At 38.3% G+C, this 14093-nt stretch overlaps 1 long non-coding RNA gene across 1 annotated transcript; it reads right to left on the reverse strand.

The window, feature by feature from the left end:
- Positions 1-8552: 8552 nt before the first annotated feature.
- On the reverse strand, positions 8553-10872 carry LOC140864707 (uncharacterized). Its single transcript, XR_012144321.1, has 3 exons — positions 10652-10872; positions 9057-10568; positions 8553-8787 (listed from the first exon to the last, which is right to left on the reverse strand). It is a non-coding gene; the product is annotated as an uncharacterized lncRNA (long non-coding RNA).
- Between the last annotated feature and the right edge of the window lie 3221 nt (positions 10873-14093).

The raw sequence follows: 14093 nt of genomic DNA on the forward strand, positions 1-14093 counted from the left end.
AAAGAAAAAATAATGGCTAATTTGACTTTTCACCATATTTCATACAAAAAATACGAAAAAATTTCACTAGTTTAATTATTCACGAAATAATGCAAATGCATGAACTAAGGATGCCTAAAACAGGATGGTTATTAGCCAAAAATACAACAACAATGCATGAGTGATGTTTACTAGTGTGATGTTTGCATCCGATGTTGGCAACATCGCTTGGAACCACGGTAGTTTTCTTTCACATTCAATGTTCCTTTTTCAAGTATCTTCCCTTTTGCACCTCCACCATAGGTTACATGTACACTATTTTGATCCACATATTTGGTGAGAAAGTCCTTTGATCCAGTCATGTGACATGAAATACCACTGTCAAAGTACCACACCTGCAGTGTCAGTTTTTAATGAAGTGTAAATGACTAAACAATTAGATTTCTCCTTTGATACCCAAACCCTTTTACCAAAGGACTTTTTCTTGTTGATGTTGTGGCTGATTTTGTGCAACATCAGAGACAACATCAACTTGACAGTCGACTTCATGTAGTCTTACCTTATCTTGAAACAATCGTGCTTGATGTGTCCAGGTTTATGACAATAATGAAGACAAAATGTGGCTACTTACCTTTTTGTTTCTGGGAGCTAACCTGTTTCGGGGGAACTTTGGCAGTAGAAACATCTTTAAAGGATGAGTGACTCCCACTCTCTTTCACAAACACCGTAGGCTTAGGTGCACTGCTTGAATTTTCACCTACTTCAAAAGCACTGTTCTTGTATTCCGGACCAGTTTTATCATCCTTGCCAACAGTCAGTAAAACATTGAGCTTGCGTGTAATTGAGTTGTACTTGGCCAAAATTTGATTTTCTTGAGCCAATTCATCATTCATTATGCATAACTCAATGTATTTCTTGGTCATTATAGTTTCAAGCTTGGCCAGAGAGTTCTTCAACTCAGTATTCTCCTTTTTAAGTGCAAGATTTAATTTGTTCCTTGTTAACCAATCAGCATAAAGTTCCTCGTACATGTTTTGAACATTTTTCAGTGTCAGCTCTTCTTCATTCTGATCATCATGTTCACTGACCTTTTCAAAAAAAATCAAACAAAAGGAACTTGACTCACATTTACACCGTGAGTATTGACTTGCAAAGACTGCTTTCTTTTCAAGATGGCAGTGAGTGATGTATGATTCTCCTCATCATTAGATTCACGATCTTCATCAACTTCCTCATCACTTAGAGAAGCATACATTCCTCTCCTCAATCTATTGGCACACTCATTCGCATAATGACCATAACATGAGCATTCACGGCACTAAATAGACTCAATCTTCTTGGGATCAACTTTGTACTTTGTAGTGACCCATCCCGAAATCACTAGATAATCAAAGCTTTAAGCATGCAAAATAACTTAATTGTAATAATCAGATAATATTCCAGCGGAAACTTTAAATATTACTACATAAACCATCGACAAGATACAACCGATCCAACGCAAAATACTGTAAATGTTATACAACCCAATCAAAACATAGTACTAAATCCCACAATAAAAAACCTGGTACAGTACAATCCACCCTGCTGAAGCTCAACGACTGCTACTGTAGTGACCCAACCCGGATTCACTACTAATCAGAGATTAGTGCTTAATAAAGCATGCAATAACAGTAAATCAGAAATATATCGCGGAAAGCTTTAAATAAATGATGGTCGGCAGAATACAACCAGCTAAAAAAAACCATAATTTACAACCCAATCGAATAAACCTCGATAAACAAAATAAGCCTAACAGCCAATCCTGCCGTATTTTACCTGATCACTGACTCCACTGAGTCTTTGGATGAACTACCTGCACCAGCACCAGCACCAGCACCATAGAATGGGCTGTTTAGACAACAACAAAATACTGGACGTGAGCGCTAACACTCAATACGCTAGTACAGGTAAACATAAAAACATGATGCATGCAAATTAATGTCAGGGTATCATACTGAGAATCATATCCTGCTCAGTCTAGGCGCCATGGTATGTAGCACGCTGGACCATCGCATCAGGAGGTGGCTTCCATACCATAAACCGTGGACCTATTCGAGTCCCAAAACTATGGTTCCTATCCATACATGCAATGGGGCTGAACAAATCCCCTATACTGGGTAAGCCAACAATACCGGCTAAATCAAGATGTATGCACATGTAACATAACAGAAACATTCAGTCATGACACATAAATGCAACATATAAGCATGCATACCCGCTGAAAATCTCAGTCAGTACTTACGTACCTATCTAAGGTAGATCCTAGAAGTACCACTTTAGGTTCCAAGCCTACCATCTGGCACTACAATTCTACAATGCAAAATACCAATGCATCACATAACATGCTTAAAAGCCTTAATTACACTATTACATATTCCCTAATATTTTCAGGGAACTCGCAACATACCTACGTCCGTTTTCAGCCCACTGATGGCGACTACTCACCACTGGAGTACAATAGTGTTGTTGCTCCCCACTCGAGCACCGCTCCGCTACTTGGGCACTGCTCCACTACTATGTTGCACACTCTCCAATAACTCTAAAATATAACTACCTACTCCAACTCTTAAATAAGAGTACCCAAAAGCCCCTTAAAATGAGCTAACATGGGCCAAGGAGATGTTTCTGAGCGATTCTGAAATGAGCCTCTCGGCCCCCTTATATAAGCAAGGGTTCCGACGGTCCGATCCCACTTCGGATCGTCCGATACGTGTCCCAGACATGTGTCAATCGAGTTCCATGCAAACCGCGCACCTGTCCAACCTATTGTTCGGATGGTCCGATCTTGTCTTCGGATAGTCCAAACTTGATATTACGTCATCCGTGACGTCATTAACCCAATGAGATGAAGACACATGTTCCTGCTATGCTCGCAGCTCCCTAACTGGATTTCAGCTTTCGAACTTATGCTCGTTGGATGGTCCGAACCCTGATCGGATCGTCCGATCTGACTTGATACTTCAGACTATTTTCGGATACTCTGAATCAATTTTTCAACTCTTAATAGTCATTAGGAATTTCCTTAATTAGTTTTTACTTAATGCAATAGTGATTAACAAATTATCACTGCATTTTGGTTACGGGCTACTACGTTATACCCCCCTTAAAAAGATTTCGTCCCGAAATCTTAGGACAACCTGGGAATGTAATTCAATCCGGACTTAAAACTATAGTCGATCGTTCTGATCTGAAACAAGATTTTTAGTCGAATAACTCTCGACTGCTATAGGCTCTGCAAAAATCCATATAGTCTGCCTATACTAAAGCACATCAAGATCCTAATTTCCAATGAGGACTTCAATCCTTAGCAATCATCTATCGACTATTCATTGATCATCATTCATTTACATAGAATGACCTACTATTTCTCCCGATATCAGTCAATCCACGATAATCGGTGATACATCAGCATATTATCATCTCTGCTGGTCTGACACTGTTGACATTCTCGGTTACCACTGGATCAAATCCCATTGAGATTTTAACCTCGAGTTAAATTTCTAAGGATTCTTTTCCACCAAGCAAATACTTGTATCATTATATCTCACTACTAGAGGTATCTCTGAACAATGATACTGGCTTCTTATCACAGACAAAATATAGTCTGTCAATCTATATGTATTCAACCGAATAACCCGTCTCGATGTCCTTAAAACATTCTAACATTGTCTCGGAACACACATTCGTTCCACCGAGACTTATTCCCACCCCAAAATCAATCATGGCTATCTCTGATGACATCAGACAATAGTTCATGAGTAAGTACTGGCACTAGTCCTGTACCAGACTAAACTATCTTCAATTGTGATGGTCCAAATGGACACTAGATACTCCACATTCACTTTCCCCAAGATAAATCTCATATTGACGAAATCAAATCATAAACCAGCCGGAACATGGCATTCGTCGAGCCACTATCTAGATCCATATGTCTAGTAGTCTCACAATTTCCTTGTACAGAACATTCACTGGTTAGGAATTATCCATCCCAACACTAATCTGACCAAAGAATCCGAGCTCTATATATATCCCTCACAAAATCAGGCGATGTTCATAGAGAGTCAAAAATACTATCCCGCAGATTCTTTAGATTATACTTCTAGTTAAATACCAATATCGGATATGCATCCTACCTGTTCAGAATAACACTTGTCGAGGAAAATCCTTCCAAGACTATTCAATGGAAAAATCCCATATATTTCTCTATAAGAGAATTTAATCACCACTAAGTGATACTCTCCCGTGACTGCCAAAATAATCGCTAAAATGTGGCAGCCTCCCTCGTAACCCTCTGAAGCATGAAAGACTTTCAGAACAACATTGTTACAAGGTCGCACTCCTCAATGTCTAGTCCTGATCACAGTCCACGATTCTCCATATAATTCAACACTATGACCTGATGAAACAGTCATCACTTGGCAACACTCTAATAAGATCGAATTCCAAACTGGTCTAGGAATACCATCCAGACAAATCATATCATAATTAGTGAGTACCTCACTCCTGATGAAACACATCACCCATATCACTAATCTATATCTCTGACAGAGTCAGGCGATAAATCATCAAATCCCTTGGCACAAATCCATCACCACGGTCAACTCTAGAGGACTCCAACTATGGCTGAACATCCTCCTTGTAGTTATATCCATTGCAATGGCTGTTAAATATATCAAGACCAAGGTAGCCTTCCCCAATAGCCTATCTGGAAAAATCCTCCTAGAATATCGGCGTAAGTCGCGCTTCCTGTCCCGTCTCGAATATCCAGACATTTGTCAGCACCCGACATAACTCTCCTTGAGTCTTATGATAAAAATCATCATAACTAATTCATAACCTCAAAAGGTCGAACTAATGACTGATCTTAGGGAAAACCTACCGTTACCAATCATATCACATCCCAAACTACTATCCTTGCTGGAACGTCTCAGCCTTGACAATCAGTCTCTATAAATAATCACCTGAGAACAAGCACATCTCTAGTCCCAACTAGATAATATTTGTAAAATCTCATAGTTGAATACCACTCAACTCATGCATCTGGACTTATGCACAAATAATCCCGAATCGTCATCACATAAGACAATGTAATACTACCTATTAAAATTCCGATGATCAATATTAAACCCAACTACATTATCCGTAGTACAAATCATAGACTGTGCCCGAGTTCCACGTAGTGCATACATATGTCCCTACATCCAAGACTACTGATAGTCTCCCTGATGTATATCCAGGAACCCTCGAGGCACTGACGTCTCTGACAGTCTACTAATCAAGAGATTCTATCCCAAATATCTAATTACCCTGTCGACTCTGCCTAGGAAAATTCCTCTTGAAGTGATCCACACTTCCTGTAGTGACCCCCATCGTGATCACCTACAAATAAGAGACTTAGGCATGCAATTAAACAATAAGTAATCATAATCAGATAAAATGCGGAAACTTAGATAACTTAATACCAATAAGGGAAAATCTATTGGCTAACCCTGAAATCCTGCCTTGGTTACAACCTATTCTCCATATCTCCCAGAGAACTACCTGCAACTGCCCCGTCGAATGGGGTATCCAGACAAAAGAAATAACTGGATGTGAGCATAAAATGTTCAGTACGCTAGTACGGGTAAACATACGTATATGATGCATGCAATGTAATGATCAAGTATCATATCTAGGTAACGAATCAGAAATCCACTCAGACTGGCACCTAGGACATGACATATAGCCGTTGGGACTCAAACCGCTGGACTCAACCACTCTTTCCTAACAAGATGTGGACCAAATGTCCCTGGATCACAAGATTTCAACAGAATTGTCGGTCATAGTGACTCTCAGTGTCTATTCGTTGTTAGGGCTGAGCACCCTATAACACTAGATTATCTCAAAGGAGATACAGACTCAATATGAAATGCACATGCAACATAATATTTCAAAGCAGTAACAAGCATCATGTCAGATAATATGCAACACATAAGCATGTAAACCCGCTGGCAATTTCAGTCAGTACTAACGTACCTTTCTAAGGTAGTTCCTAGAATCCCCCATCTAGGTTCCAAGTCTACCATGCAACACTACAATTCATAATAACCATGCATCATCTAACATGCTCTAAAAGCCATAATTAAATCATAGCATACTCCCTATCTTATATAAGGAGCTAGAGCTATACCTTCGTCCGTCGTCAGCCCGCTGGTGTCGATTGCCCCAGAGCTTGGGCACAGCCTTGCTACGACCCCTGAACACCTCGCGAAAGCTCCACTGCTTGGTCACTATTACGGACACTGTCCGCTAACTATAAAAACACTAGTACCTACTCCAAATCTTTATAAAAGAGTCCCGAAGCCCTTAAAATTGAGCCATTACAATAGAGGAGAGGTTTTGGAATTGTTGTGAAAATGAGCTCCTTGGAACCTCTATTTATAGAGCACGATCGGAAGCTCCAATCACACGCATGCATGCCACGTTCCGAACAGCTACGATTGGAAGCTCCGATCTGCACTTCGGAAGCTCCAATCTCCTGCATTCATATACGTGTTCAAACCTCCTTGACACCTGTTTCTGGTTGATTTTGGAAGCTCCGAAATGGATTGGATGCTCCGATCGGTTCGGAACTTCCGAACTGGTTTGGGAACCCCGGGGACCTTTCCTATCATTTTGGAAGTTTTGGATCTGATTTTATACTTATTTTCACCAAATAATGACTCCTTAAACATGTTTTGACACTTTTAAAATTATGTGTCATTTTACAACATGTTTAAAATCACTTAATTTTGTAAAATTGAACCAGACTATTACATTCTCTCCCACTTAAGAGATTTCGTTCTCAAAATCAGGTCTTAAGTACCAGTATGAACTTTAATAAAAAAAAATTCACAATTTCTTATTATCTCAAAGTATTTTACAAGATACTTTACTGAATTCAAGGATCATTCTCTATTCTGAACAAGTTACCAGAAGATCTTATTTCATATCTCTGACGAAGTCAGACAATAATCCAATGATCATCAGTCCTTAGATTAATCATCTTATTATATCTTCAATATCAAATCTATCTTCTCAGAATTTTAATCAATCAAGTAAATATCCTTTCCAAAACTATCCTGACAGTAGAAAGTCTTACCCTTTATCTCTGACGAAGTCAGACGATAACTAATTTCCTTGGATACTAAATCTAGTATCAAGCTCTATCTCTACAAGAGAATCCATATGTCGAATATCCATACCCTTACCGTGACTGTTGCAAATCACCAGACTAAGGTAGCCTCCCCTGTACACTTATTCCCCTGAAGCATGAAAGGCTCCCAAAGTACTATAGGTCTAGGATCGTGCCTCCTCTCCATCTAGTCACATATACATATAGTCCACAGGACTTGATATATTTCAACACCATGCCCTTGATGAAAATATACCATTTCCAAAAATACTCAATGTCAATCAACTCATTAGATTATTCCAAAATATTCCAACTGAAAACATTCATAACCAAGTTGTTCAGAAAAATCACTTGTCGAGTAATATTCATCTTAGTCTATTCTGATAACAGAAAATCTCAAACTGCATCTCTGAAAAATTCAAACGATTATCATTCCTTATGAAAGCATTCAACTAATCAAAATACCCTTGTGACTGCTATAGAATTTTTAGGCTAAGGTAGCCTCCCTCATATATGCCCTTCCCCTGAAACACAGAAAGGTTTCCAGGGTGATGTCGGCATAGGGTCGTGCTTTTTTTTCATCTATATAATTCATACATTCCACAATACATGGTATAATCTTGCCCCGATGAAAAACTATCATCTGCAACTCCATAGAATATTCTAGTAAATACCTCTAGAACTATTCAGCTGAAAACAGTTATAATCTGACCCAAATATACAAATCATCAATCAATCAAATCACTGTAACTGATCAATTGATAAAATCATGATAATCCCAAAGATTATAGTACTCTGAACCATAAATCAAGGTTCTAACAATCTTAATTACAATCCCAAAATAAAACAACCAAATATCAATAGATAAACCCAAGTGTTTTACAATTACAATTCATATCAGTTTACATTTAAGGATATACAATGATTACATCAAATGTCTAAAATCAAAATACAATGATCCAAATGCTTACAACTGAAATACTTTTTACAAAAATTCTTAATACAGTATTTAAAACCCAAATACAATGGAAACATTTCAATCTGACTATATGCGAAATTCTTTCATTCCGTCTTCTGATCTTGAACATGAGGTTTTTCGTCTGTCACACACAAAAGCATCGATACAAGCATGTCAGCAGACTTCCTGAAATGTCCTGACTCTAATTTAAATTTAACTAAATAAAAATACGGGTTTTCAAAAAAAATAAATAAATAAAATAAAATAAAAATAAAATAAAATAAGATTAAAATTTATTAAAAATTTCGGCATGACCTCCCTATTTATGTTCAAACCTGCCTGTCCCAGACAACCAACATAATAAAATAAAAGAAACAATCGACAACACTAAATAAACTAGACCAATAAAGTGAACGAAAGATCTGAGAAAGAGGTTCGACATTTCAACCATCCATAAATCATATAATTTGATATTTACATGTCCACCAATCATTGTAACATTTCTTACATATACAACTAACCAAACAACAAAATTAAAGACCAGATAAATGATAAAATAAACTTTCACGGAAGACTGTCATAGGTCGGAGAGATGTGTCGTGCCCGCATCGCAATCCACTCGATAGTCTTGCCCCTTGATCTCAAAGATAACTTATACCTGCACCAAGTAGATGTAGTGAGCCTAGGGGCTCAGCAAGAATATGGGGTGAAATAACGAGGGTTTAAAAGTACATGTTTAATACTTCAAATACTTGTACTTAATATACTTTGAAACTTACTCCGAAAAGTTGAATGGTAAATGAGGATGAGATGTAATGCATGCGATGAACTCACACATTTAAACTTGAAAATTTTCTTAAAATTTACTTAACCTCATACATGAATGAAACTGAATATAAACTAAGTCGAGTCAAAATAAGACTTAACTGTAACTGCAACTGAAACTGTAAATCTGTAACTGAAATCTGTAACTGTGAACTTAGATCCTTGAATTGTGACTCTGTGATTTCGATCATGATCATGGCTATAGTTCACAATGCCGCAAGGAGGTCGAGATGAAACCCAACCCGATCTTGCCCTATATTGGTAAGGGAGACCACAATAGCTCTGGCCCCACACGAACATATGCTAAGGTAAGGAAACCCATAATGATTTGGTAAGGGAGGCCAAAACGTCTCCCAGCCCCACACATACACGTGAATAAATGTAGTCACAATCATCTCACTTCGTTCAAAATATTTTCTTTCATTCTTTTCTTGACTTGACTCGAAGATATAGCATGCATTTATGGAAATGACTTTCTTTGAAAATATTTACCCGATTACTCGATTCACAAGTAAATGATGAAAGATGGTTGACAAGGATGGTGATTTAGGTGGCAACCCATGGCTAAGATTCTAAACTTACTTTTCTGGCACTTAGGACGTATCCCGGGTAGCAACACTTAATGACCAAAATTCTGCACTTTACCATTCGATAGCCTAGAACTCGATCAAAACTTAACCAAATTAGTTCTCGCTTGAAAAGACATTTCTCTAACTTCCTAGACTATTCCTAAACTCATGCCCTTAGCCAAAACATTAGTGCAACCCTGTTTTACATGACCATTTTTAGACAGCCCTCAACAATTGGACATTTCTGCTCACCAAATCTTAGTTCATCTCTCTCTCAAGACACTTAAACATTGATCTCCCATGTTAACAACTTATAAGCTAAGACCCAGACCATTCCTTAAGACCTCTTCAAACCACTAGGACAGCTTTCTCCAAGCCTAGTGTGACTCAAAAGAGACAGCCCCTGCCCCTGCCCATACCTTAGAACCGATTTCCTCCAAGACCGACCCTTGATCCTCAACCCAAATCAAATGCCCAGCTCAAAACATCCCTGCCCCGAGCTCATTTCCCAGCTCGAAGCAGCCCCTGCCCCAAGCCAAAGAATCGATTCCCCTCAATGACAATCCAACTGCCCTGCCTCCAACCTTGTTAGCCATTTCAAACAACCCAGGTGCTACCATGTGAGCTACGTCTCAACCATGGCAGTCTCTAAATCACCATCCAAGACCACGCAACAAACGAATTCACAAAAGCCCCAATACAGAGAAGTTTCGAACATGGCCATATGCAAATGAAATAACAGTAACATCTACTCACATTCGCCCAATACAAAAAAAAATGACATATAAAGATCATGAACATGTGTAACACCGTAAGGAAGAAAAAGAAAGAAGAGGGTCTCGAACAACTAAAGAGAAAAAAAAAAGACAAAAACATAAATCGACTTCGAGGCAAATCTTTCCAACACGAGATAACCAACGTATAACGAACGCAAGCACATAAAATACGTCCAAATGAAACTGAATCCCGAACGGCTTATCCAAGAAATGAAAAACAGAGCTCGTTCCATCAAGAAATCAGAAAAATTCGAGCTGCTTCCTTAAATCTGAAAAAATTGAAATGTAAGCAAGAATACAAGCACACATCATATTAATCTACTTGATGGCCAAAGAAATCCCATGTTCTTGCCTGGCTAAGGAAATCGAAAGAAGCAAAACTCAAATAAGCTGCGGCCGATCCTGCGAGCTGCAAAAATGCGGAACCTGAGCTGTCAAGAGCTGCACCAGCTTCGACCAGCTGGTTGGGATGATGCTCCGCCGGAGAAGAAGAAAGAACGGGAGCTGCGCCGTTGAGCTGGAAGAGAGATGGAGATGTCGATCGAGATTGATATAATGAGAGGGAAGAGTCTGCCATCGACTTAAGGAAAAAGGGGGAAATGCAAATGGGCCGAGAACTTGGGTAGTAAAACTCTTAATGGGCCGTGAACTGGGTTGGGGAATTACCTTCGGGCCGGGTCAGCACATAAGTTTATGCGGGTAGGAAAAATACTAAATAAAATATAATACGTAGTATTTTAATAGTGTAGCCATATTTGAAAACCCAAGAATTAATCACTTTAAATATTTTGATGTCATGGCTACGAGTAAAATATTTAAATAGTAAGCAAATCGACTAAAATAATTTTAAACAATTAGACAAGCGTTTAAAAGCAAATTAAATAAATACACAAACGAAAATAAAAACTTTTAAAATGATTTGGAAAATTAAAAAGCATTTAAATAAATAATCTAGGCATTTAAAATAATTTAAAATAACTAACCGCTAAACTTAGGTTATTTAAAATAAATAATTTGGACATCAAAAATATTTTAAAAAATAAACTAAACAGTTAAAAATCTTTTAAATGAATAAACTAAATAATTAAAATCATTTAAATAAGCAAAACCTTAAACCTTTAAAATATTTAAAACAATTAAATTACACAATAAAATCATTTGAATAAATAAGTAATGTTTTATTAGCACATAATTCAAATAAATAATTTAAATCAAGTAAACTTAAAAATAATAATCATAATATTTATTAAATTTAATTCATACGATTAAGTAGATTGGATTTTAGCCCCACACTTCCTCCTCGCAAGATCTAAAATATTATATCCTACTAGAGATGTCCAAATCTTCATGAGGCATTCTCTTGGTAGGATCTTCTGACAATCTCTCCAACTGCTCGTGGAGAGTCTTCAGGGGTATCTATGGACCACATGGAATCTAGATGATCACATCTTCCCACACTCCAATAGATCCCGAGAAATCCCTGAAGTTTAAATCTGGATCTTCTCTTCCAGCTCCATCCTGCAGAGATCCACATAAGATGAAACTCTGATGCCAATCTTGGCAATGACGATCTTGAAAAGCCTAGGTATCCTGCTATTCCAACTCCTGTTACTGCTATTGTCATTGTATCCAACTTTTAATCTACAAGGATAATCCAAATGTCAATACTAAGTCCCAAAGAATCTTATTCCATGCTCTGTGATAACTGTGTTTTGTGTGCATATTTTGTGCCATTTTTATAATTATTTTGCATGCATTCATGTTTTATTATTTATGTTTTCATGAATTTTAGTAGTATTTCATGCATCGTGTCTACATAATGTTTTCCATGGTTTATTTGTAGAAAATGCATAAAAAGCTGGAATTTTGGACCAGATTGTTTCTCGCACGAGCATAAGTTTCTGCCGCTCGAGCGAGCCCAAGTGAAGAGAAGAACTCGATATAGTATTGCTCGCTCGAGGGCAACTTGTTGCCGCTCGAGCGAGGTGGAAAATTGGAAAGAGGCGGAAAGTTTCTCGCTCGAGCGGTACTCTAATATCATAAATGTAGTGACCCGCATCGTGATCACCTACAAATCAGAGACTTTGGCACGCAATATAGTAGCTCGATTCCATTTTACAAGATTAATTAAGTAAAAATGGTTAAGCATGGATTAGGGGCTTAATTTGGAATTAATTGGATAATTTTTGGAATTTTATCAAGGTGAGTTCGGAGCGTCCGTACTAGGATCGGATGTTGCGGAGGGATCGGACCGTCCGAACCCAGTTAGGCCATGCAAGGGTTGAGGTGTCAAGATTTACCAACACGTAGCAATATCGGAGCATCCGAAGGCAGGATCGGAACGTCCGAAGTGTGCATGCAGTGATGTGTTGCGCATGCAAGGTTCGGACCGTCCGAACTCCGCCTATAAATAGGCCATCCGAGGCCTCATTTCCTTCACACCAATTCCAAGTTTCTCTCTTGGTTCTAGGGTCTTTTAGGTGTTTTCCAGCATTCCTAGGCTTGGTCCGGGAGTTTGCAAGGTGCTCTGAGGTTGCTGCGAAGAGGTTCCCAAGTTCTGGGACAATCATCATCAGAGGGCTGACAACGGATGCAGGTATAGCTCTGGATCCTTATAGTAAATAGGGAGTATGTTATAGTCTAGTTAATACTTTTATAATAATATTATAATGCATGAGTAATTTGCATTGTAGTACGGACGATAGACTTGGACATAGAGCTGGTTTAGCTTGCCTTAGTATTTGAGGTACGAAAGTATTATTCGATATATCTAGATAGAGTATGCATGTATTATGTGTTTGCATGGATTATGTGATTGCATGATTTATATGCTTTTATATACAGCATGTCACGACTGTATGTTTCAAACATGAGCATATTAAGTCTTTACCTTAGAGGTATCCTGTAGTAGGGTGCTCACCCTACGAGTTTGTGGATGGTTGGATACATAAGTCTTGTGTCAGATCACCTTGATGGTTGGAAACATGTACTAGTATCATGTCACATTTATCCACTGGGTATATGAGCCACCTCCTGAGGCAACGACGCAGCGTTCTATATACCCTGGGCCCAGTCTATGAGCTTGTTTCTTGACATGAAAGTCTTGGTACCCAGTTCATTTCCATACATGCACATATAATACCGTATAATCATACTCTCGTACTGAGCTTGTTATGCTCACGTCCCGTACTTTGTTGTATCTGGACATCCTATTCCATGGGACAGGTCTGCGGCTGGATGGGGCGGGTGGTTCCAGAAGAGCTTAGGCAGTGGATGGCCAGCAGGATTATTGTCTAGGCTTATGTTTTTGTTGTTTTTGGATTGATACAGATTTCGATATGTTTGTATCATAATTATATTATTTGGGATTTATTTATGCTTTTTTTTTTGCTGAAATTCTGATGATTTATTTGATTAAGTTAAATGCATGCTTAAGCTTCTGATTAGTACGTGATCACGGTGCGGGTCACTACACGCAATTAACCAATAAGTAATCATAATCAAAGTAAATACGAAAACTTAAATAACTTAATACCAGTAAGGGAAAATCTAGTTGTTAACCCTGCAATCCTACTTTGGTTATCGCCTACTTTCCAAATCTCTCGGAGTACTACATGCAACTGCCCCGTCGAATGAGGTGTCCAGGCAGCAAAAATAACTATACGTGACCATAAAACGCTCAGTACGCTTGTACGGGTAAATATACGTATATGATGCATGCAATGTAATGATCAGGTATCATATCTGGGTAATGAATCAGAAATCCACTCAGACTGGCGCCTAGGACATGAGCT

This window comes from Henckelia pumila, chromosome 4, assembly GCF_033568475.1.
Source record: "Henckelia pumila isolate YLH828 chromosome 4, ASM3356847v2, whole genome shotgun sequence".
NCBI lineage: Eukaryota > Viridiplantae > Streptophyta > Magnoliopsida > Lamiales > Gesneriaceae > Henckelia > Henckelia pumila.